This window comes from Balaenoptera physalus (assembly GCF_965194825.1).
Source record: "Balaenoptera physalus genome assembly, chromosome: 5".
Classification (NCBI taxonomy): Eukaryota; Metazoa; Chordata; class Mammalia; order Artiodactyla; family Balaenopteridae; genus Balaenoptera; species Balaenoptera physalus.
Genome location: NC_138884.1, coordinates 142,042,676 through 142,069,238, shown reverse-complemented (window position 1 = coordinate 142,069,238; position 26,563 = coordinate 142,042,676). Strand labels below are relative to the sequence as shown.

Genomic DNA, 26,563 nt, shown 5'->3' with positions numbered 1-26,563 from the left:
AGCAGAAATAAATGAGATAGAAACAAAGAAAACAATAGCAAAGATCAATAAAACTAAAAGTTGGTTCTTTGAGAAGATAAACAAAATTGATAAGCCATTAGCCAGACTCATCAAGAAAAAGAGGGAGAGGACTCAAATCAATAAAATCAGAAATGAAAAAGGAGAAGTTACAACAGACACTGCAGAAATACAAAACATCCTAAGAGACTACTATAAGCAACTTTATGCCAATAAAATGGACAACCTGGAAGAAATGGACAAATTCTTAGAAAGGTATAACCTTCCAAGACTGAATCAGGAAGAAACAGAAAATATAAACAGACCAATCACAAGTAATGAAATTGAAACTGTGATTAAAAATCTTCCAACAAACAAAAGTCCAGGACCAGATGGCTTCACAGGTGAATTCTATCAAACATTTAGAGAAGAGCTAACACCCATCCTTCTCAAACTCTTCCAAAAAATTGCAGAGGAAGGAACACTCCCAAACTCATTCTATGAGGCCACCATCACCCTGATACCAAAACCAGACAAAGACACTACAAAAAAAGAAAATTACAGACCAATATCACTGATGAATATAGATGCAAAAATCCTCAACAAAATACTAGCAAACAGAATCCAACAACACATTAAAAGGATCATACACCACGATCAAGTGGGATTTATCCCAGGGATGCAAGGATTCTTCAATATACGCAAATCAATCAATGTGATACACCATATTAACAAATTGAAGAAGAAAAACCATATGATCATCTCAATAGATGCAGAAAAAGCTTTTGACAAAATTCAACACCCATTTCTGATAAAAACTCTCCAGAAAGTGGGCATAGAGGGAACCTACCTCAACATAATAAAGGCCATATATGACAAACCCACAGCAAACATCATTCTCAATGGTGAAAAACTGAAAGCATTTCCTCTAAGATCAGGAACGAGACAAGGATGTCCGCTCTCACCACTATTATTCAACATAGTTCTGGAAGTCCTAGCCACGGCAATCAGAGAAGAAAAAGAAATAAAAGGAATACAAATTGGAAAAGAGGAAGTAAAACTGTCACTGTTTGCGGATGACATGATACTATACATACAGAATCCTAAAACTGCCACCAGAAAACTGCTAGAGCTAATTAATGAATATGGTAAAGTTGCAGGATACAAAATTAATGCACAGAAATCTCTTGCATTCCTATACACTAATGATGAAAAATCTGAAAGAGAAATTATGGAAACACTCCCATTTACCATTGCAACAAAAAGAATAAAATACCTAGGAATAAACCTACCTAGGGAGACAAAAGACCTGTATGCAGAAAACTATAAGACACTGATGAAAGAAATTAAAGATGATACCAACAGATGGAGAGATATACCATGTTCTTGGATTGGAAGAATCAACATTGTGAAAATGAGTATACTACCCAAAGCAATCTACAGATTCAATGCAATCCCTATCAAATTACCAATGGCATTTTTTACGGAGCTAGAACAAATCATCTTAAAATTTGTATGGAGACACAAAAGACCCCGAATAGCCAAAGCAGTCTTGAGGCAAAAAAATGGAGCTGGAGGAATCAGACTCCCTGACTTCAGACTATACTACAAAGCTACAGTAATCAAGACAATATGGTACTGGCACAAAAACAGAAACATAGATCAATGGAACAAGATAGAAAGCCCAGAGATTAACGCACGCACTTATGGTCAACTAATCTATGACAAAGGAGGCAAAGATATACAATGGAGAAAAGACAGTCTCTTCAATAAGTGGTGCTGGGAAAACTGGACAGCTACATGTAAAAGAATGAAATTAGAATACTCCCTAACACCATACACAAAAATAAACTCAAAATGGATTAGAGACCTAAATATAAGACTGGACACTATAAAACTCTTAGAGGAAAACATAGGAAGAACACTCTTTGACATAAATCACAGCAAGATCTTTTTTGATCCACCTCCTAGAGTAATGGAAATAAAAACAAAAATAAACAAGTGGGACCTAATGAAACTTCAAAGCTTTTGCACAGCAAAGGAAACCATAAACAAGACGAAAAGACAACCCTCAGAATGGGAGAAAATATTTGCAAATGAATCAACGGACAAAGGATTAATCTCCAAAATATATAAACAGCTCATTCAGCTCAATATCAAAGAAACAAACACCCCAATCCAAAAATGGGCAGAAGACCTAAATAGACATTTCTCCAAAGAAGACATACAGACGGCCACGAAGCACATGAAAAGCTGCTCAACATCACTAATTATTAGAGAAATGCAAATCAAAACTACAATGAGGTATCACCTCACTCCTGTTAGAATGGGGATCATCAGAAAATCTACAAACAACAAATGCTGGAGAGGGTGTGGAGAAAAGGGAACCCTCTTGCACTGTTGGTGGGAATGTAAATTGATACAGCCACTCTGGAGAACAATATGGAGGTTCCTTAAAAAACTAAAAATAGAATTACCATATGACCCAGCAATCCCACTACTGGGCATATACCCAGAGAAAACCGTAATTCAAAAAGACACATGCACCCGAATGTTCATTGCAGCACTATTTACAATAGCCAGGTCATGGAAGCAACCTAAATGCCCATCAACAGACGAATGGATAAAGAAGATGTGGTACATATATACAATGGAATATTACTCAGCCATAAAAAGGAACGAAATTGAGTCATTTGTTGAGACGTGGATGGATCTAGAGACTGTCATACAGAGTGAAGTAAGTCAGAAAGAGAAAAACAAATATCATATATTAATGCATGTATGTGGAACCTAGAAAAATGATACAGATGAGCCAGTTTGCAGGGCAGAAGTTGAGACACAGATGTAGAGAATGGACATATGGACACCAAGGGGGGAAAACTGCGGTGAGGTGGGGATGGTGGTGTGCTGAATTGGGCGATTGGGATTGGCATGTATACACTGATATGTATAAAATTGATGCCTAATAAGTACCTGCAGTATAAAAAAACAAACAAAACAACTAATACTAAACTTTCATTGGGTTATTTGTATGGAAATATGTTAATATAAATGTTTCAGACATTACATGAAATTCCTAAAAATCTTATATTTGTATTTGTATGGAAATATGTATGGAAATATGTTAATATAAACGTTTCAGACATTACATGAAATTTCTAAAAATCTTATATTTGTATTTGTATGGAAATATGTATGGAAATATGTTAATATAAATGTTTCAGACATTACATGAAATTTCTAAAAATCTTATATGTTCTGGTATAATGTTATAAGTCATAATCCTAGTTATTACTTTAAAATGTATATCTCAGAAATAACTAATTTTCTTGTCAACTGCATTATTATGAACTTTCATCAAATCTTTTACCGTGGTCATTTTTAAGTCTTTTGTCATTTACAGACAGTTCTGGGTGTACTCTGATGATTTTGCAAATATGTTCCTATAAAAGGGTTTCATCTTCAAGAAATTCATGGAAAAGACTCTGACAAGTACAGGTTTCTGGTAACTGACTGTACTGCTGAACTGAATGAATAAGCATTTTCAGAACTCTGATGAAAAACTGATGAACTCATAAAAGTGCTAACAAAAGATCAAGATGAAAAAAAACAATTAATTACATGGGACTGAGTGAACTGATGAGGATGAGTATAATTTTTGTGACTTTCTGTCTGAATTAAAAAAAAAAAAAATCCCACAAGGACTCAGAGGCAAAGAATATACAAATCAATTTTCACTGCAAAGTAAAGGAGCTGTTACAGTGGAGGATTACTGGACTGAATGTCAATATTATGACATAGTATGAGTGTGTTTCATGTTTGGTAATTGCAATCATTGTTGCTTTTGTTGTGGTCATCCATGTACAATGCTTGGTGTCAGTCTATTTATCTCTTGTAAAAATAAAATACAGTGTGTGTGTGTGAAAAAAAAAAAAAAAAAAAAAAAAAAAAACTTGCAGAATTTAGTGTTTCATGAGTGATTGTCAGCTAGTTAATGCATTAAAGGATTATCCCTCATGGGTAGTTACTTAAACATTTTTTTCTTTTAATTTGGTTTCACTCCTGAAAAAGATTATTTCCACATGAGATGTGCATATTTTATCCTCACCCTGCATGAAATTAGAGCTAACATTAGGGATGGGTGAGCTACTTTCAAGAAAACTAAGCTTTCTTCCAAAAAAGGCAATAAAATCTTAAAATATTTTCAGAAGAAACAGACAAATAAATGCAGAAATATTTTTGCAACACATCATACAGTTTGTGCCAGAGACAAAGACTGGATTCATCTGTCAAGTGAAGATACGCAGCTTCCTTACGCTAACTATCTGTGAAGGTAGTTTTCCATAAAGGCTCCTTGGTGGGTGGGAGAAGGAAAGTCACGTGCATTCTATTTCACATATAAGATTCAGACGTATAAAGATCTGGTAGAAGGAAATGAAGGCTTTTCATTAACAGACAATGAGACCTCTTAGGTAAAAGAAATGAATGGAATGAAAACCAGTATTAGCAACACTGCTAGACGGTCTGAAGAGGGGCACTCTGCATGTGGCTGTTCCTTGGATGTTTAGAGACCCAACCAGGTTGGAAATACATGTGGATCTTTAAAAAAAAAAAAGAAAGAAAGAAAGAAAAGAAAAGAAAAGAAAAAAGAAAAGTGTTGATATGCATTATGCAGCAATTTTTTATTTCTGTATTATGGCAGGTTCTAAGCACAACTTCTATGGGCCCTTAGGTAGACATTCTTTTATCATTTTATTGAATATAACACAGAAGGAAAGGAACCTGTTCTCACTCTGTAAGAGTGTTTTTAAGCAAGGCATCAGGGTACTGAAGTTCAGCTTGTCTGTAGTCTGAAACGCAACTCAGTTTGCAGTTGCAGATCTTGGTACTCTAAAGGCTGCCATTGGAGAGTCCAAGTTAAGCTACCAGAGATGTCTACAGATTCATGCCTGATGCATGGTAGTGGAAAATAAAAGGCAGCAGGAGTGGGAAATGGGAATCCACCAAAGTAGTGTGGACAGGAGTAAATTATTCCTTGGGTAGCCCCAGTGCTACATGGAAATGGAAGCTTGGTACATGCCTAATATCGAGTCAATAGGTAGGGGACAAGAGGTGAAATTAGGGAGTCCTATTAATGTGACCATATTTATATGCCTAAAGCCTCCTTATTCATTTGAAATATGTTCCTTTAAACTTCCACACTTCTTTATTTCACAGATTATGAAATTGAAATATGTAGGAAATCTTCCAAAAGGATACTCTGTGTGTTATATAGAAATTTTGGCCTCTCTTTATCACAAAAGTATTTTGAAGAATATACATGCTTAATACAGATGAATATATTACTATGTTGCTACCTGAAGGCTAATTCAAAATGCTTGCGTGAATGCATGATTCTGTAACAATTCTAGATTCTGGAACAAGCAAAACCCCAAATGTCAACTATTTTCACACAATTATTTCTTGCTCACATTACAGCCCAATGAACATATTCATGGCAAGAATATGCCTTCCATGTGATGACTCAGGGACCTAGCTGGGCTCCTTCTGATTTTCCAAGTCCTCTGTGTTCAGTTAAGCAGATGAACAGAAATCATGGCGAAGACATTCTTGTTTTGTAAGTTCTAAGACGTAGAAATGTGACACACTTGACTAGCCAGTGCTGAGAATTAGACCCTCTAGATACACAAGAAACAAAGAGATGCAATGCCTGGCATTCTGTTCTATGAAAGAGAAAATATGAATCTTTGTGGATGGCTGGTCATCTCTGGGACAATGATAGAGTGTTTTATTGTGTATGAGATAGTTTCACATATTTTATTTTATTTGATACTTAAAATAAGACTGAAGCTGATTTAGAGGGTTAGAAATTTAGTAAAGAGTAGGGTTAGGACTAAATTTTAGTCATTCTAACCCACAATATATAGTGTTTCCTTTCTATAACAGATGTTTAACTTAATTTAATAAAATTCTTGCGAAATACCTTGACTATTTTTCTTCATGGCATGCCTATCCTTGACATAAGCTATAATTTTTTATGGTCAAGTCCCAAATTCCAAGTACCTATTAATATGAATTTTTGCATTAATGCTTTCCATTTAAAAGCTAATAGAATTAAACTAATTAACACCTCCCTAAAATCATTATAAGGGGTGCTAATTACAATAATGCCATTTGTAAAAATAAAATGTGTTTCATACTAATGGCTAAAATAAGGCAGGTGACTCTAAAAAGTATTTGACCCTAGCTCAGTCTATGCCTAATAATTGCATAACTTATAAACTAGTGATAACTATGTAACATAAATAGATTGCTGACCTCTTTTATTCATATTCTATGTAGAAACTACCTGCTCTTCTGAATTTTATTAAAGCATATCATGTGGCTTGTGATGTGAGAAAATGGGAAGAGAAAAGTCTAGTATGAAAACCACAGACTATTTTCACTTACCATATGAATTGGAGGCTTATGAAGCTAGGTTTGAAGTCTAGTACCTGTGAAATCATTTATTTCTCTTTGATAGTCCCTTGCCTTCTCCCCCAGATATCAATCGAGGTCCCTTTTGCTGTTATTATAAACACTTCACAATGACACTGTCAATTATTCTTAATCTGTCATCTATTATTAGTCTCTGCAAGATTTAGAATCCTAGCAGATGTCACTCCTGTCTGTCATGTATACTGCAAGAAGTCTTTCGTAGTATGAAGAACAATTCTCATCCACAAATTCAGCATAAGGATGCCAAAAACCCTACAAGAAGCAACATTATGCCCTTGCATGTTATACATTTAAATAAACAGACTTCAGAACACATCCTTTAAGAAAGCCTCCTGGATGCTAAGCACTTAGCAAATTATGAAGCCATTTTAACATTTTTAGTGTGGAGCAACTTAGGTATACACTCATTCAAAGAAATAGGTGACATAGTCAGTAGCCTTGAAGAGGTTATAATCCTGGTAGGAGAGTAGGAGAGTGGAGGTAGTAGGCACTAAATGCATACCCACTCTTCATTCTTGTTTAGAACATATAGTTACTGGTGGATTTTAGTATGTGCTATATTTAGGGCTGTGGTGAGTGATATTCTGCCAGGATGCCTTTTATTCTATGAAGCACTCTGAATAAACCACAGAGTTTTCCCTTGATAAACTGTTGCCTAGAAACTCAAAGTTATCACCCTTTTCTTAGAAGAACCTTAAGAGGTCCTGCATGTCCTTGTCCCATATTCTGATTACATCATTTTCTTTATTGCCACATTTCTCTCCTGGAAAGACTAAACAATGAGGATATTTATTTAAACCATTCAAAAAAGAATAAGGTGATTTGAATTTAAGGGGTGCCTGTCATATGTTCACAGTCATTCTTACAAACAGGACAGCAAAGACCAATAGTGAAGGTGTTTAGAATAAAAATAATAATAATAGATCTCTAGAGATTATGCATAGTTTGATGTCTAGCCTCATATCTTGTTGGAATTGGAGGTGTTGTTAATTACAAAAAAAAAAAAAAAAACAACTCCCTTTATGTGTATAAGAAATGAATCATTTGCTTAGCATTGCCCAAGTCTGCTCTACAAGAACATACTAGTTTTCTATGGCTGCTGTAACAAATTACTACGAACCTAGAGGCTTTAAAAAAACCCACAAAATTATTTGCTTGCAATTCTGTGGTTAAGAAATTCCAGTGAGTCTCACCAGGTAAAAATCAAGGGGTAGCAGGACTGTGTTTCATTCTTGTGCCTCTACAGGAAAATCCACTTTCTTCCTATTTCCATTTTCTAAAGGCTGGTCACGTTCTCTGGCTCTTGGACCCTGCAGCATCTCTCTCACTCTCTCGCTCTCACTCTGCCCTTTCTGCCTCTTTCTTCCACATTTAAGGAAACTGTAATTAAATTGGGCCCACCTGGATAACCAAGATGCTGCGGGCTCTCTTAAGTCAACTGATTAGCACCTAAATTCCATCTGCAAACTTAATTCCCTTTGCTACGTAACCTAACATATTCAGAGGTTCCATGGATTAGGATGTGGACATGTTTGGGAGGCATTATTCTGCCTACCACACTGGAGGGATCTAATACCACAGGTACTTTGTTCCGTTGTTATATTACATGTAGAAACCTCTTATCAGGCCTTGTAGCTAATGTCCTATCACTTTCACTGACTCTTTGAGGCCAGTGTGGCCACCTTAGTGCCTCACTAAGTTTCAATCATTATCTGCTGGAAAACCTTCAACAGAGATGTAAAACTGGTACCGCTTCTCAAGACTTGGGCTTTTTTGAGACTAGCAGGGTGAGTTTAGCTGTTGTCAATACACATCCTCTTCAGACCTCATATACTGAACCCAAGTCTGGTTGCAGGGCTGCCTGCCTCCCCCGCATAGGTGACTATTCCGTCTCCCTTCCCTTGGGAAACAGAACCCAAATGCACAAAGGTTGCATCAGTCAACCCCAGAAAACAGGAAGTAAGATATTACACTTGACCTCTTTACCAAGAACCCTTATCAGTCCTGCTAACTCTACCACAGGAGCCAGGCCACATCACACACAGCAGCCCCAAGTAAAAGACTGGTGAGAATGATGACCAGGTTGAAGGTTGTATTTGATTTTCTATCCAGCCAGCATACAGACCATTCAAAGGATAAAGGATGACGACGATATGACCTAATGCAGTTCCCAAATGCCTCTTTGTTCCACGGGAAGCCCATCTAAATGTAAGTGTGCACTGAGGAGCCTGCCATCATTTAGGCTACAGGAGGGGCAAGAGCTCCCAGGAGGCAACTGCCTACCATCTATTTGGAAGCACTCACAAACTCGGCAAGTCCTGCCATGTGTAACGATTCCATCTTCTGACTTCAGAATTATTTACTTTTCTTCACTTTTTTTTTTTATTACATGGTGAGGAAGTAATTTTATTCATATATTTGGACCTAAAAAATATTATGCAGTCTAATAATCCCAGTTGACAGTCAGAATCATTTAAAAAAAAAATAAAACATATATTAAGAAAGAATTTAAGAAAAGCAACAACCAAGCCCTGACCTGGCTCCTCTGTTTTGCCGGGTGGCACTGATTTATACCAGCAAGTACAGTCATTTGCGAGTTCATTTCATGATCAATGCCTGGCCGACTTTGCCTTTATACATCATGAAAAGTCATCTCAATATTTGCATTTGTGCAAGCAGGCCTGCTAAAGAACTCTGCCTATGCTTTGCAGGCAACTGAGAAAGCAGTTCATCTTTTTTTTTTTTTTTCCCCTGTTTTATTTACATACTGAATACTTTTTTACCCTATGATGACAGCACAGGTATTGATCTCTGGAGAGACACCGAAGTTCTACTATACACCATTTCCAAAGCTTAAATGGGGTTGTTTTAGATGTCGGTGCAAATCTTTTCCAAAAATAAGAGAGGACATTTTTATTCTATTTGGATAACCTTGACACTTTTCTAAAGAGATTTAACCTAGAAGGCGTGAAAGTAAGTCAGGGAATGCTGGTCTTCACTTTGTTCGCCAAGAGTGGGGCCCCAAGCTCAGGCCAACTCCAGCCAGCCAGCCAGCTGTGGGTAAATCCTGCGCTTCTCGGGCAGAGCTGAACACCCACACTTCCCTCCACCCACGCTGGACAGAGAGAGAAGATGCCTCCATTCTTTGGAACCACAGATCATTGAGAGAACTGCGTAAGGTGGCTTTTTTTTCTTCCTTTCTTCGCCCTCGCTTCTCTGTACACCTGAAGTTTAGACAAGTGATACATCTCTGGCTTTCCATGCAGCCCCTCAGTGGCCCCTCCTTCTGGATAAGCCTCAGCCTCCTGGCTGGTCTTCCATGTTTTAAAATTCCTCCCTTTCTTTATACATATTTACAGGATGCTGTGAATTTTTCCCTGCCCTTTTTCCCCTTGTATATGTTTATCAGATGTAGGGCATTTTAATCTGCATTATTCCTTAGTGTAGAAGTTTCAAGCTTATCAACCTAACACAAAATATTCTAAGATATGACTAAATAGTGGGTTTAAGTTTTACTAATCTTAAGTATTTTGTTATTAAATATTTGATAATTTATCATTATAATTGATAAAAGGATATATATGAATATAAGTGTAGAAAAGTGAGCCCTATTTAATAGTATATTATTATATTAAGTGCCATAATAAAAAAAAAGTTTGTTGGGCAAATAAATTTAGGAGCAAGGAGTTAAAAAAACTAGTATAACAGGTTCAAATGTGCCCATGTGCATGTTGCGCATGTGCCAGTGCAGAAGGCTTTTTCTATGTCAGTGTGTTACATAGTCTCCAATGGGGACAAACAATTCAGAGTTAATGAAAGAAAGTAACTTGACTAAGGACAACACTTTTTGAAGAAAAATTCACAAGAGTATATTCAGTGGAACAAAACTGTGGATATCTGCTCTAAACTGTCTCAGTTTTCCTTCTCACATTATTTTTTTATGCAACAATATATTTATCCTTAGAAATGACAATATATAAAGTTACTGTATTATTTTAAATTTTTCCTGTTTCAGTATTTTTATTGTACATGATTAATTTTCTGCTTAATTCTTCATCCATTACATGTCAGTGAGTTAATTAATAAGTAGCTACATCTTTAGTTTATCTTCAATAATTATTTTTATATCAATTACTTAATTGTTAATACTTTGTTTATAGACAAATAAATAGAAATGATAATAATTATTATATTAAAAAAGCATCCCATAGGAACTGTGGAGATTATGTATAGCAACTTCCATCTGTAACAACAAAGCTTAAAATTATTTATGCTATTGTGTAATAATTTGAAAGAAGGACTTGTGAAAATGTTACTCTTCAAGTTTTTTAACTTTTAGGTGAAATTTTAATCTTACTGACTTTCACTGAAATTAATGTTTTAGTAAGAACATTTGGGTATACATGCATGTAAATATGTACTTGATAATCGGTACGCAGTGTTTTGACAAAATGTGTGTATGCTATTCTGTTTTTCAGGTAGTGCTGGCAAAATCATTCTTGGAATTCTCAGCCTAGGGCTCCTTCTCAGGAGCTGTTGTACTCACTGTGCCCGCCTTTCTTCCTTCTGCAGGGTTTATCCTTCTTTGCTCTCCTTGCAAACTATTTATATATGACTCTATTTTCTTGTTTTGTTTTTTTTTCCCTCTCAACACCTATAGACTAAGTAATAACCTGTTTTCTTAGCGTTCATTTTCTGTAACTGCACCCAAATACAAAGACACGAAGAACCACAAAAATAGCAGTAGTGACACAAAGCTAACAAATTTCTTTGCAACAGTCACAAAGCTGACACATTTCTTAAGTAGCAGCTCTTTTTCCACATGCTGTTATTCTGAAATGGTAATTCAAAACAGTGATTTGAAGGTTATAACTCTGAAAAAATAAACAGTATTTTGATAAGCTTTAGTCACATCAAGAGCTTGCCTGGGTTTTCTGAAAAGCAGAATCCAAAGTACAATTAACTCTGCAAGAGATTTACTAGGGACAAAGACTGTACAGGAAGATAAAGGAATCAGGGAAAGGCGAGAGAGCCATCAGACCCTGATGCAGCTTTGACTCAGGTTAAAGCAAAGAGGGAGAAGGGGAGAGAAGGAAGGTTGGGCAGAAGCATCTTAGACTGCAATCCAGTTCTTTTTTCCCCCAGCTTTACTGAGATATAATTGACATATAACATTGTGTAATTTTCAGGTATATAATGTGATGATTTGATATACATATACATTGTGAAATGATTATTATCACAATAGGCTTAGTCAACACATCTATTACTTCACATACTTAACTTTGTGTATGTGTGTATGTGGTGAGAACATTTAGTATCTACATCTCAGCAACTTTCAAGTATACTAATATACAGTATGGTGGCTACAGTTAACAGTACTGTATTGCAATGCAGTCCTAATAGTTCAGCATGGTTTTTGAGGAGACTCTGAGTCAAAGTCACCCAAGTGTCAGAGGATTCCAGTGTCTTCTAGGAATGGATATGCCTTAGTGTCCCTGCCATGCTCAGTCCCTGTCTGGGAACAGCTAGTGACAAGGGTGGATCTCATAGGAAATCTGATAGATGTCATAGCTGTAGGGCTGGAGCCTTTGCTCAATTATGTTCACTGCAATCAGAGATTGGAGAGGCAGATTCTAATGGCTATCATGGATCATATACCTCTCAACATTTATAAAAATATTTCTGTCACAGAGAATACTTGACCTTACACCATCTCCAGTCATTCTGCGTAATTCCAATTCTTGGAATGTTGATTAATGGGAATATTTGGTGATATTAATAGAAAGTACTAAAAATAAGCGATGATAAGCATGACTTGGGAGTAATTTGCCAATTTTTATTGTTTTTATTTTCCTTCACTCTTCCATCTCATCGGCATGTTGCAACTGTGGTTTGCAGTGAGAACTATTATTCACCAGTCTGAAGCCCTGTTTATGTAATACATGCATATTAGTCTCAAATTCAAATTTTTTAGGCTGTTTTGATAAATCACCTTATGGATTTGTTTTAGTGTGTATTGTTTATACTTTTTCTTTATATCTCCCTGATGTTTTCACAATTTCTTTCTATTTTATGTGTCTTCCTAGACATATTTAATAAAAATAAATTATTAATACCACTTAAAACATACAAATATTTTTCAAGGTTAATCACATTTGGTATCTGCTACTCAGAGGAGCCAAATTAACAAATGATGTGGCTAAAATTAATCAAACAAAATGCAGTTTTGCTTTCAGACTTTCAACCTTCTAATCACTGCTCCAAATTACCGTTTCAGAATAAACCTTACAATATCACAAGACGGCATCTATACACAAGATAACATATTGGCAAACAGTAATCCCAGTACTATTCATTTTAATAGTGCTAATATGTGGCTACCGCTAGGGCAGGACTGGACTCTTTTTGATCTCTTTATCTCTAAGCCTTGGATACTTATAGAAGATTTAAAAACAAACAAAAAAAGCTTATTGAATTGGTGAACAAATGATAATTTAGAGAAATATCCATTAAGAAAATATAGATGAGGTTGAGAAGAATTCTGAAGTGAAAGGGAATCTTGAATCATTGCACATATTAACTGAATGCCTAAGAACAGTGAATCTACTTTTTTCTCAAAAAAAAAAAATACTGGATCCACACTTAAGTGAATTTCAAAGGAATATTTGGAAATGGAGAAGAAAAGTCTATCTTACAGGTTTTGTCCTTTAACTGCAATAAAGGAATTTCCTTCACTTTGTTCCTTTAAGAATAACCTTGGGATAGACTACATTATGAGTCAGTGCATCAGAAGGCAGGGGTGAATGCAGTCACGTGGTTGCTGACATGGGAAGAGCCTAACCTTTCCAGACCTTGAAGATAAGAGCCAGAAATTTTAAACTGGATTCAAAATTGTATTGTATGGTTTGATATAGGGATGGAAACCATCAACTCAAAAAGTATTTTTTCCCTTTTTCTCCTTTTCTGTTCTTCTCACTTTAGCACCCTCTGGGATTGGTCACTGAAATATCAAAATATATAGAATCATTCATCTGGCTTCATGCATTCTGAGCTGCCGCATAAAGAAAAAAATCAATAAAGGGGTTACCTGCGTCTTGTAACTGTGCTTTGCACTTTTTTTTGCATTTTATTCTCTGTCAGTCACCAGGGATCTTCTAGCACTTGGAAATCTGATATTCCAACCATTTGCCATTTGGTCCCAATCATTTCTAAGCTAATCCTTTTTATATTTAAAACCCCTCAGTTTTTGAATTTATAAATATATTTAGGTATGAAATGTTTTTCATAAATTTGTATGTGGTCCTTATTTGAACAATCTATAAAAAGTGGAAGATTTTTTAGAAATGGGGTTCTGGGATTACTATGCAACAAATATGAATGATACAAGAGAAATGCTGTATTTTACATGTTTAATTTACACATTTGCAAGTTTTGATGCTTAAAACAAATTCAATATATCATCATTCCAAGGTATGCATTACTCTTTTCATTATCTCCATCATCTCTTGGAAAAAAATATTATTTAATTTGGGAATTTCTAAGGATTAGTTAAGATTAATCATTTCCTTCTTTTCAGCTGACGTTTAAACAAAACTAACACGATCTCCGGGAATTAGATATGTAACAATTTATCAGTTATGTTTAATTTGTGGTTCTTCACCACAATTATATTTTATGTAATAGTGTTCATAAGCAAACCAGTTTCAATTAATATTCAAGAGTTATTTTGTAAGACACTAATACTCCGCTGAAATTAAAATATATTAGAATTCCTTCAGCCCTCCATCATTTAATTTAGTCAAAGTAGAAATGAAAGAGTGTTGGCAAGATCTTCTTTCCAGACCTGTGATGTTGATGTCCTCTACTCCTTTTCTGAAGTTGTGTACAGCTGTGATTTTTATCGTCAACCCAAATTGACTGACCTCAGAACTAGCTTTGTATAAAATGACTGAATTGTTCAGTATCCTCCTTGGCTTTGGTATCCCATCCAAAATTACCTTCCTCATCTCCAAAGTGTAACCTTCTGGTCCTTACTGTATCTCCTTAGTTCACTTTTCCTCAATGCTTGCTTGGATTACTACAATAGCCTAGAGTCTCTCTTGCACAACTTTCCAACCGTAATGCTACTATATCCATATATTCCTCTAAATACATAATATTGGTCTTGTCATTTCTCTGTCTGAAAATCTGAACTGGCTTACTAAAGCCAGTAGAAAAATCCCACACTTTTCATTGTGGAACACAAAGCACTTCAACATCTCAGGTCATTATACTTTTCTTGTCTATTACCCACCCCCTTTCCCCCACACCCCACCCAGCTGGAAATACATTCTGTATTCCAACTGTGGTAAGAAGTTTGCTGTTCCTAACCTGCCTGCCATACTTTTCTTGTCCATTTGCATGTGCACATTATTTCCTCTGTTAAAAATTGATTTTTCTGTTTCATTGACTGATAGTAGCATTCTATGCTGAATTCACAATATACAGTCTGCAACAAATGTTAAGTTGTTTCTGCAGTCATCCATCAATCATCCCCAAAGCCTTGAGGTTCCCTCAATTACTCTCTCTAGTGTGGTGTAGGCCTTAATTATATTTTCATCACATTTGATTTTGATATTCTTTTGACCGGTAGTGTCTACTATTAGATTGTGAACTATTAGAGTGAAGAAGAGTTTCATCCACATTTGTAATAATCTACACTTGCTTTAAACAGTTGCTTTATCACTTTAAACAAACACAATTCTAGGAAGCAGAACAGTTTATTTCACAAATTTTATAGGTAAGTATACTCAGTATGATTAAGAAACTGACTTAGTCTTATTACCCATAGCTAATAAGTGGTAGAAATATGATTTTTTTTTTATTCTGTCTTCACTGCTCTTTCTACTATTCTATACCTACCCTCACAAGTACTGGGGTTTTACTACTATAAATTTATTTATTATATAGTAAGCGTTATTTAAAATCCAATGAATGAAAAAATTAAAATCCAAAAATTTCATGCTCAATGATGACTAATACATTGGTTCATTGGTTTTAATAGCTAAAAATGTACTGTTGAACTATAAATACTCTTCAGTATTATTGAGTTTTAACACTAGTTACAATTTTTTCTTTATTCTTCCCAGGAGATGAATGTCTACATTCAGTGGGCTAATCTCATGGGATCCTTCAGTCAAGGATCAAATCTGGTTTAGGTCAGTATTTTGCTATCTATGCATGTTGTGGTCATTTAAATTAAATACATGATAACATCTAAGTTTAGCCATTTGTAAATAAGTAAAAAAGTGTATCACTTCATAATGTCTTATAAAATGTCCTAAAATATTTCCATGTATAGGTGTAGTTAAAGATTCCCTTTCCTGTCCCCTGACCAATCAGTAGTGTATATTCATATTCAGACTGATATAACAAAATAATTTATGATAATCACATAAATTGAATAGCACTTACAAAATAACATCCTGTTTAGGGGATTTAATCAGCAGTAATTAACTTCACTGTGCAAAACGGGGTGCTGAAAATGCTTTTAAAAATTAATATTTCAACCATAATTCAAAAAGAGTCATGTACCAAAATGTTCATTGCAGCTCTATTTACAATAGCCAGGACATGGAAGCAACCTATGTGTCCATCAACAGATGAATGGATAAAGAAGATGTGGCACATATATACAATGGAATATCACTCAGCCATAAAAAAAAAACGAAATTGAGTTATTTGTAGTGAGGTGGATGGACCTAGAGTCTGTCATACAGAGTGAAGTAAGTCAGAAAGAGAAAAACAAATACCATATGCTAACACATATACATGGAATCTAAGAAAAAAAAAGGTCATGAAGAACCTAGGGGCAAGATGGGAATAAAGACACAGACCTACTAGAGAATGGACTTGAGGATATGGGGAGGGGGAAGGGTAAGCTGTGACAAAGTGAGAGAGTGGCATGGACATATATACACTATCAAACGTAAAATAGATAGCTAGTGGGAAGCAGCCGCATAGCACAGGGAGATCAGCTCGGTGCTTTGTGACCACCTAGAGGGGTGGGATAGCGAGGGTGGGAGGGAGGGAGATGCAAGAGGGAAGAGATATGGGAACATATGTATATGTATAACTGATTCACTTTGTTATAAAGCAGAAACTAACACACCATTGTAAAGCAATTATACTCCAATAAAGATGTTAAAAAAAAAAAAAGAAAGTGAAAAGAAGAATGGAAATACATGAGGATGAAGTACCAAGAAAACTCAGAAACACCAGCAAAATTCACACACACACACAAAAATTAATATTTCAAAATGAACAATAAATTTAAAGTAATCAATACTCTGAGCATTGTTTTCCTTTTTATAAATAAATAAATAAGTCAATAAATAAATTCTTATAAGTAAAACTGCCCAATAAAAAAATATTTGAATTTCACTAAGGTACCCAAAATGGCATAAAATCCTCCTTCGTTTGGTTAGGCTGCCAGTATTTAAGAAGCCTACCTATACATTCATGTGCACACTTGTGCATGCGCACACACGATGTAGGTGCACAAACACACACATACACGCACACATGGTTTCAACAAATAATCTGTTACCAAAGATCACTTAATAGTTTTAAATTACAGAGTTCACATCTTAACTGTTGTTTTCTATGTATTCTTTCCTTAGCATTTAGGAAAAGATAGATATTTGTTGAAGGGCTTTGCTTGACTATTCAAGTTGAATACAGTACAACTTCTACACATTAGATAAATGTTGAAAGTAATAAATAGGATCTCCTGAAAATTTTCAGATATCTTTGGCAAACATATGCATTCCTGATTTATTTTGTTCGTTATAAATATATTCAGACTCTTTTTTTTTAAGTCAGTTTAGGTAAATTTATGCTTCTCTACTTAGAGACCAACCCTAGGCTTTACTGATTATTTTTTGTTTCGTTTTTGCTCTTGATAAGTTTGCAGTCATTCTAATTGAGATTTGTCTATTGGCAACCTGTTTACTCTGGATGTTTATGAAATCCTCCCACTGTTACTGGTGATAAACAGTTTCACTATAATATTTCTACATGAGTTTTTTTTTAACTACATTTATTGGGTTTCCTTGTACTTTACTGAATCTGAGATAATTATCACTAATAAATTCTGAAAAAAATCTTCATCCATTATACAATCATCAATTCCCTTTCCCCTACTGAGGTTTCTTCTTTTAGAATTTTGATAATACTTAGGATAGATTTTGCCATCCTATTCTTCTCCATCAGTGATTCAAAACCATATAAATATTTTCCATCTCTTTGCCTTTTGAGTTTTATCTTTTCTAACCTCTTCATCTATCTTTTAGTTCACTCAAACTACATTTAGTCTATTGTTAACCAATCAATCTTGGTTTAATTTTAATCAAAATATCTTATTTCTAGTTTTATACGTTTATTTTCAAATCCACTGTGTCATTATTTATTGTACCTTCTTCTTTGCTCAGGTATTAAATTCCCCTTTTTTAATATTGTAAAAGTTTTAATTACACTTTTATATCCAGTATGACAATTGTAATATACAAGGTCCTTAGAAGTTTGAATTCTGCTGTGTATAATTTCCACTGACTCTTGCTCCTAGGGTCCCATGTGTGATGTTTTAGATTAGACTCATGTTCGTCTGAGGCTATGTGGTGCTCATGCTGGAAGGCCTGGTTTGAGAATATGTTCCTTTAAAGTAATCACATTTGCTTCTTTTGGATGTACTGATTCTCTATCAACCTGGGACCAATTAAACTTATTTCTCAACTTTGAGTTATCTGGATCAGTTAGTAGTATCCATTTGAAACTACAACCTAGCAGAGGACAGAACATAAATTTTGAATTATCAAAATTAAAATTAAAAGGGAGCTGTGGTTTTTCTTCCTAAAGTCCAAACAAAAAAATTTTTTAACTTTCCCTTTGCTGATGGAAAGAGATCTTCTAGCCATCTCATTTTGTAGCCCTTTGATACCCTGGCTTTACGTGTGAATCTGAGTTCTAACTACCCAATTTAATTTGGCTAAAGGCTTTATCTCCTGTCCACAATTTGCTCATTAGAATCCAAACCATCATATCATTTTAGGTTGAAAACACATTTTAAAAGTCAGTTGGGGGGGCTTCCCTGGTGGTACAGTGGTTAAGAATCCACCTGCCAATGCAGGGGATACGGATTTGAGCTCTGGTCTGGGAAGATCCCACATGCCACGGATCAACTAAGCCTGTGTGCTACAACTACTGAGCCTGTGCTTTAGAGCCCACGAGCCACAACTACTGAAGCCCATGTGCCACAACTACTGAAGCCTGAGCGCCTAGAGCCTGTGCTCTGCAACAAGAGATGCCACCGCAATGAGAAGCCCTAGCACCGCAACGAAGAGTAGCCCCCGCTCGCTGCAACTAAAGAAAGCCCACGCACAGCAACAGAAGAAGACCCAATGCAGCCAATAAATAAATAAATAAATCTATATAAAAAGAAAAGTCAATTGGAATGATAGCTTACTTATACAGCAGCCCCTACTTTGTTTAGTGCCCAAAGGATTTTCTTTACTTCCTTGAAAACATTTAAAAAGAGGTTTGTTGTTTCATGTACTACAGGAGTTCTAAGTGATAGCCATGATTTTTGAATAGTCTACAGTATTGTTTTCAATGTATTGAAGAAGTTTTATTTCTAAAGATTTTGGAGTTTTTTCTTGGCGGTAAAGTACTAATTTTTATATGGTGAGTGGAGAGGGAATGGACTTGGAAGGTCTTTAGACCTGATGATATTTATATTCTCTAAGAATAGATTATACTTAAAGCCATCTACTGAGATTGAGAAGAAAAGGACTCTGAAGTGGGCTTGAATATCTGGAAGCAAGTTTGGTATGGCTGCTAAGATTACTGGGAGTTAGAAGCAGAAAAACAAGTAAATATATTGTGAACCATATTCATTGGCCTATTTGAGTTTGGAACTAATGATTTCTGGAAGAACCAGTTCAATTTTTTCTTCCACAATGTTCAGCCACAACTCTCAGTAAAGAAAAAATTTACATTTTAAGACAATCAGTGGTTCAGATTGTACACGGTAGGTGTGGCAGAAAGAAAGTGGTTGAGGAAGTGAAAATAATTCAATTGACTTACTTTAAACATTATTTTATAATTAAATTTCATATTAACCAAGTGTGCTGTTTTTACCTTATTTACCTGCATTGATTGTTAGTTTGATCAGTTTCATTAATAACATTTAATATCGTAAGCTTCCTTTTTTTCATGTAGAAAATTTTTATTTCAACTAAGTATCATTATTTGAAGAATGAATATGAATTTTAAAATTTGATATTTTAATTAATAATAATTAGAAATGTGCAGAAAGCAAAATATTGTTTTTAAACAGAAGAATTAGTCTTTGAAATCTAAATAATAGTGTAAAATAATATTGATGAATAACTACTGAAATACTAGTTACCATGCATTTCAATAATGAGAGTAAGCATTGTTATCTAGTGAATATTGAGAGAATTAATTTTCTAAACATAAGTTTTTTCACCTCAAAAAAGATAAACTTTAAAAAGAGAAATAATATGTAGCTATTCAAAGCCATAAAAGTAAGCTTTCATTAATATAAGCAAACACATCTGTCAACATTTATGCATAGATGTCATTAAAACACCATTTGCCCCAATCTAAAACACCTATCATTTTTTCCTTATATAATAGCAACATATAACACATTTACCTGGTTCTGTCTAAATTATAAAAGGTACTCAATTTTAGCCATTAGTATTTAACTAGTATTTTATATAATAAAAGATGACATTTCCAAACTGTATTAATCAGATAATTACTTTAAAATACAGGTACTGGATAATATCTATTAGTCTCTTAAGATCAGCTCAATACTTTCCTCCTCCTGTTGCTGGTTCCAGAAAACTGAAGGTTCCATTGTATTTTGGGTAAAATTTGGATTCAATCACCAAGGAATACTAGCAGGAAATTAGAGGGAGGGATATGAATGAGTCTGATTATTTATTCCCCATGTTCCTGTGGACTTCATGTACTATTTCATATGAGTAAAATTACAGTTCCTGTTGAACCGCCTCGCCACATAGCTCTCTCTTTCCCTAAGCTCTAGTAACTACTTTTTCCTTTGACTCTTTAGGCCTACATGTAGAAACCTGTTACTAGGGGTTCTCTACACATTGCCTGCTCCTGTGTCAACATTCTCTCCATTAACTCTTCTGAAATAACCCAGTCTAAGCATCCTATATTTCATGCAGAGATTCTAACAGACTTTTTGAAATTTTCTTACTTTTTTCATTATTTATTTGAATTTTGAATATTTTATGTGTGTGATTTAGGGATTTTTTAAACACAGATTCCAGTCTTACCATAATCCAGAAGCAAAGACCATAATAATAATAATAAGTCACTAATAATAATAACATTGACTAAGATCCTAATATTTGTCAGATTCTCTTCTAAGAGCTTTGCAATCATTAACTCCTAATTTTATAGATGAGGAATCCAAAGCTGAGATAAGTTTTGCAACTTGCCTATGGTCACACCAACAGAAAGTGAAATAAAAGTTTGTGATGTAGAGAAAAAAAAAAAAGAAGAAAGTAATCAGGACAAATGATATCTAATGTAGAATAAAACAACTTTACATTCTATATAGAGTTTCATTCTAATGATGTCAGCCATTTATGTAAAAATTGTGTAGCACTTTTCTAAAGCAAAAAACAAGATATTTGAAGTTCAAATTGTTCTCAATGCATCATTTTACATTATAAATAAATTCTCCTTCACTCAACTTACAATATACACATTTATTTCCAATACAATAATATACAGCCTCTGAAAATTCTAGCTAACCCAAAATAAATGGCTGCTTGAGATTCACTTTAGCTGTGGAAATGTTACCCTCAAGAGAAAATGTAATGGACTTTATGGTAATTTTGCAAAATAAAGATTGCATCTATCCATGTTTACCTTCTGATTACTTAGGCATTCATAAGAAAATTATTATTATTTTATTTGCATTATTCTAGATGATTTATTTTATTTTTAATTTTAATTTGTAGAGGAGTTTTAGATTTACAGCAAAATTGAGTGAATTATCCATATATTCCATGCCATTACGTATGCTGGTATCCCTCATTACCAACATTCCTCACCAGAGGATACATTTCTTACAATTGATGAACTTATACTAAGTCATAAACATCCAGAGCCCATAGTTTACTTTTGAATTCACTTTGGATGTAGTACATTCTCTGGGTTTGGATGCATATGCAATGACATATATCTATCATTACAGTATATACCGAGTATTTTCACTGCCCTAAATATCCTCTGTGGTCCACCTATTCATCCCTCGCCCCCCAGAAACTCTTAACAACCATTGCTCTTTTTTACCATCTATAAAATCATAGTTTTACCTTTTCCAGAATGTCAAATAGTTGGAAATATATAGTAGGAAGCCTATTCAGATGGGCTTCTTTCACTTAGTCATATGCATGTAAATTTCTTCCATGTCTTTTTATGGCTTAATAGCTCATTTTTTTCAGTACTGAATAATATTCTATTTTCTGGATATGCTACAATGTATTTATCAATTCATCTACTGAAGAGTATCTTGGTTGCTTCCAAATTTTGGCAATTAGGAAGAAAGCTGTTATAAACAACCATGTGCGTTTTTTTGTGTGGAAATAAATTTTCAACTCCTTTGGGCAAATATCAAGGAATGTGATTTCTAGATCATATAGTAAGAATATGTTTAGTTTTGTAAAATACTGCCAACTGTCTTCCAAAGTGTACCATTTTACATTCCCACAGCAATGAATGAGAATTGCTGATGCTTCTCATCTTCTCCAGCATATGGTGTTGTCAGTGCATAAAATGAGAAGCCATGAGTAAGTAAAAGTTCTGGATAGAAGAAATAAATTATAATTAATGATTAAGGGAGTAGGAAGGAAATAAGTATCAAGACAAATAGAGATTATGATTCATTAGGTTAGGGAGTTCTAGGCAAGATGAATACCTGATGAGGGAAAGACTGATCTATATGTTATACTAGAGCTACTATGGGTCTACTAGAGTTACCTTGTGTCTAGATTTCCTAATTCTCCATGAAACCTGCTGAGAGAATATTTTTTCTAGTTCCTTGAGTATCTGTAAAGTGGACATATTAGATATTAGATAACCTAAATATACTGCTATTGCATTCAAGCCAAAGGGCTTAAATGATAGAAAATTCATTTTCCCCCTAAGTCACATTATTATTGTATATGCACCTAATAGAAAACTGAAGCAGAAGAAATTATTAAATATTCAATTTTTATCTTATTCAAGTTCATCCTATTAATTTATATTATATTTAGACTTATAGCAAGTTAAACAATGTAACATCAGCGCTATTATTTTTCTCTGTTCCTACTCATTTCCCTGACTCGCTTCATAAATGTCATTCCTCTGCTTTATTTAGGAGATTGGAAAGGAGAAGCAAAGTCTATCTGTAATCAAAACTTCTCTAGAGAGTAAACAGTTCCAGCTGTGTTTTAAAACTACACAGAAATAGACTGCTTTTATTTGATTTAGGGTTGCAAAGTTCTCCATGGGAAAAAAACACCCAATTTACCCATCTATGTCTTGCCACTCACCTGAAATACAGAAGAACATTGAAAAGAAACATTTTGTGATACTTATTGAGATATGTTAGCCACCAAAATCTTTATAGATTTCACTTCTGATTTATTCTTATGTTTGAAAAGGCTAGAGGGGTGGGATAGGGAGGGTGGGAGGGAGACACAAGAGGGAGGAGGTATGGGGATATATGTATACATATAGGTGATTCACTTCGTTATACAGCAGAAAGTAGCACACCATTGTAAAGCAATTATACTCCAATAGGGTTGTTAAAAAAAAAAAAAGAAAGGTGCTAAAAGTAGGTCTTTATGACAAAGTGCCATTTAAGCTGGTACCTGAAGTGAGCAATTTATGTAAGCAAATATTTAGGAAAAATGAATAACAAGGTTTTATATATTACCATCTAATTTTAATAAACTTTGCATCAAAAGGTTACATATAGTCAGAAGGATGCCCAGGAGGATGACCGGAGAGAGAGGTTTCCAATAGTTAGACCTGTTTTCTATGATTAATCATTTCTAAAGGGATAGGTTCAGAAGTTTGGTATGTGTAGATAATATTAAAAACCTAACATAACGGTGGGAGGGAGATGCAAGAGGGAGGGGATATGGGGATATATGTATACATGTAGCTGATTCACTTTGTGATACAACAGAAGCTAACACACCATTATAAAGCAATTATACTCCAATAAAGATGTTAAATAAATAAATTAATTAATTAATTAACCTAACAGAGACCAAATGTCATTCCGTTCATGAACTTTTACCTGATAGTGTGACTATAAATGTTTCCTGTTTTTTAAAATTCTGCAGCATTTTGTAAAATCTCTCTTATGAGTCCTTCATTAAATAGACTATAGCAACCAAGAGGGAAAAATTTTTCTTTACTCTTTACCACAGTGACCTCAACAAGTGAAATAGTCTGAATACAGTACTTAAATATAGTAGAAATGAAGTAAATGTCTCTTGAAATTATGACTAAATTAATGAAGTGGTCATTTGCATAAGTTTCAGATGTTATCACCAGTATCATGCCTTCATTATTATTTGTTTTTCTTATTGCTAGTTGTACAATTTAATCCATTTAAGTATTTAGATATTTTCACAAATTATATTGATTAATCATTGCAAGTTATGCTAATATAACAAACTGAGATCTCAGTGGTTTGATGAGTTTTTCTAATTCATTGTAAGCCTTCTGTGGATCTTCTGGTCAATCATCCATATAGCAACAATTTAGCAAGTAGTCTGGAAGAGGCTACAACACCCATTAGCTACACTGTTGAGAACTTGTAACCACCTAGGTCTGCTTATCAGGAAAAGGCACATGTTGTAAAAGGTACACATCACACCTACCTCTATATCATGGAACACAGCAAGTGACATGGCTGTAATTAACTGCAAAGGGGTATACAACTAAAAGGAGAAGAGGACCAGACATGGGTAAGTAAATGAAGTTTAGACCACAATTTTTTTTTTGTTTCTTCTGAATAAAGAACAGGAGAGATAATGCTGGATCCGTTTTATCAATTAAGATAGCTGTTATAAATAGCAACAAAACACATTTTAATGTGCACAACCATAAATCTTATCAGAATTGGTCTAATTAGCTGCCTGATAATTATTCTTGTTATTTTTAGTTGTATTATAACACACTGAGTACAAAATTAGCTAGTTATACATTTCTTTTCTGAAATATAGGCAACATAACCATTAGAAATGTTTTGGGTACTGTAAATAACATAGAGAGTGTGATGGAGTCATTATTATGTAATTTATGGAATAATATTGAAAATAAGAATAGTCATAATATCTAAACTCTAAAGAAAACCTTACAAGATTACTCATTCTGGCCCCTATTAAATGGTGTCATCTATCACCATTCTTTACCTTAAAATAGACTTTCTAGCCATGATAAATTACTTGCAATGAACAGAGTCTAGAATTTGCTTCTCCAAACAAAGCCTCCATATTTTTTTCCTTAATATTCCATTTTCCTGCAATAATGCTACAGTAATTCTTTACATGGCTGACTCTTATTTATCCTTTAAAACTTAAGTCATTCATCCAGGAAGGCTTCTCTAATTTCAAAGGCTCATTAAGTATTTCTACTTTTTTTTTTTTCTCACATTTAGGAGCTTCCTTTGTGTTTATCCCTACTGTAGAATTTTGATCTCTATTTTAATTATATGATCACCTACCAGCGACCTCAACAGACCTCACCAGACTACTGATTATTTGAGAATTAAGACCATTCTTAACTACCTTTTCAATCTCTAGTTTCTACCACAATTCATGTCCTAAAAACAAATTAATGTGATAAATATAATTGCAGTCTCTGGCAGAACACAAGTCTCTCAAGCAGGTCCAAAATGGTTTGAAAGAGCAAGCAAAGGACAGTGGCCTAGATTTTTCTGAGGATAGGGCCAGCATAAAGGCTCTTACAGGAAGGGGCTTGTACAATTTGAATACATGACTTATGCTAGAGAAATAGCACCCAGGCTTTTTTATCAGCTTGATCTGATGTGGGACACAAGAAGAAGAGGGAGGGGTGAGGCTTAAAGCTTCAGGAGTCAGACATCAAAAATGGGAGTGAGACTCCTCAATGAATGTTTGTAAAATCTTAGGAATACAGACAGGATAATTAAATTTTCTACTTGCCACCAGATACAGAAGGCATTAAGATGAAAGCTACTTGTCCTTTATATTTCTACAGTTAACTGTTTTTCTTTTCAGGGTTTGACTTTTAAGGGTAACACATAATATAGAAGATTATTAATTTTAGTCTTTTGGATTAATATGATTTAAAATAACAATAAAATGTATCTTTGCAAGACTTAAATAACTTAAATAAGCACTATATTCAGTATGTCAGTCATTTGCAGTACAGCTTTACTAGTCTATGGAGAAATCTGGCATTTATAAAGAACAATGAAGATAATTGAGAAGCAATTATTACTTTGTGTAAAGATGAGTTATTTTTGCTGCCTATTATTCTGATTAATCCCTACTACAATAACAGTGATAAAAATTTATTCCTTAAGCCACAAATTATCAATTTTTGTTTTCATTTTGGTTAAAGATGTTAATGATTTTCTTAGATGAGTACCTATTTATGTAAGCATCTATACTTTATTTTTAAAGTCATTAATATTTTAAAAATCACCTTCATAAAAAATAACTGTAGGCATTTCTAGATGAGCATATGTGAATATAAATAATTTGTACATTCTTTTTGTTATGTTGTATGAAAATATCTGCATTTAAAACTTGCAAAAAACTTTATGATTAAGAGTTCTTCAAGGAACTGGAAGTTTATTCAAGGAAAATAAAAGAATGATGTCACAAAATAAATATTTTTGGAGAAAGTGACAAAATCTTTCCTCATTCTTTCTATCATTACTAATAAATTGGGATTTCAATGGTCTTAAAGTCTT

General features: G+C 34.3%; 2 long non-coding RNA genes across 3 annotated transcripts in view; one reads left to right on the top strand and one right to left on the bottom strand.

The window, feature by feature from the left end:
* The window catches only part of LOC309661011, a 736,889-nt gene extending 733,032 nt beyond the window's left edge, over positions 1 to 3,857 (top strand). The window contains exon 2 of the long non-coding RNA XR_014263789.1: positions 3,765 to 3,857. This is a non-coding gene — a long non-coding RNA (uncharacterized lncRNA). The remainder of the gene's footprint in view (positions 1 to 3,764) is intronic.
* LOC309661005 overlaps positions 1 to 26,563 on the bottom strand; it is a 471,219-nt gene that overhangs the window by 116,599 nt on the left and 328,057 nt on the right. The gene's annotated exons all lie outside the window — the stretch shown is intronic.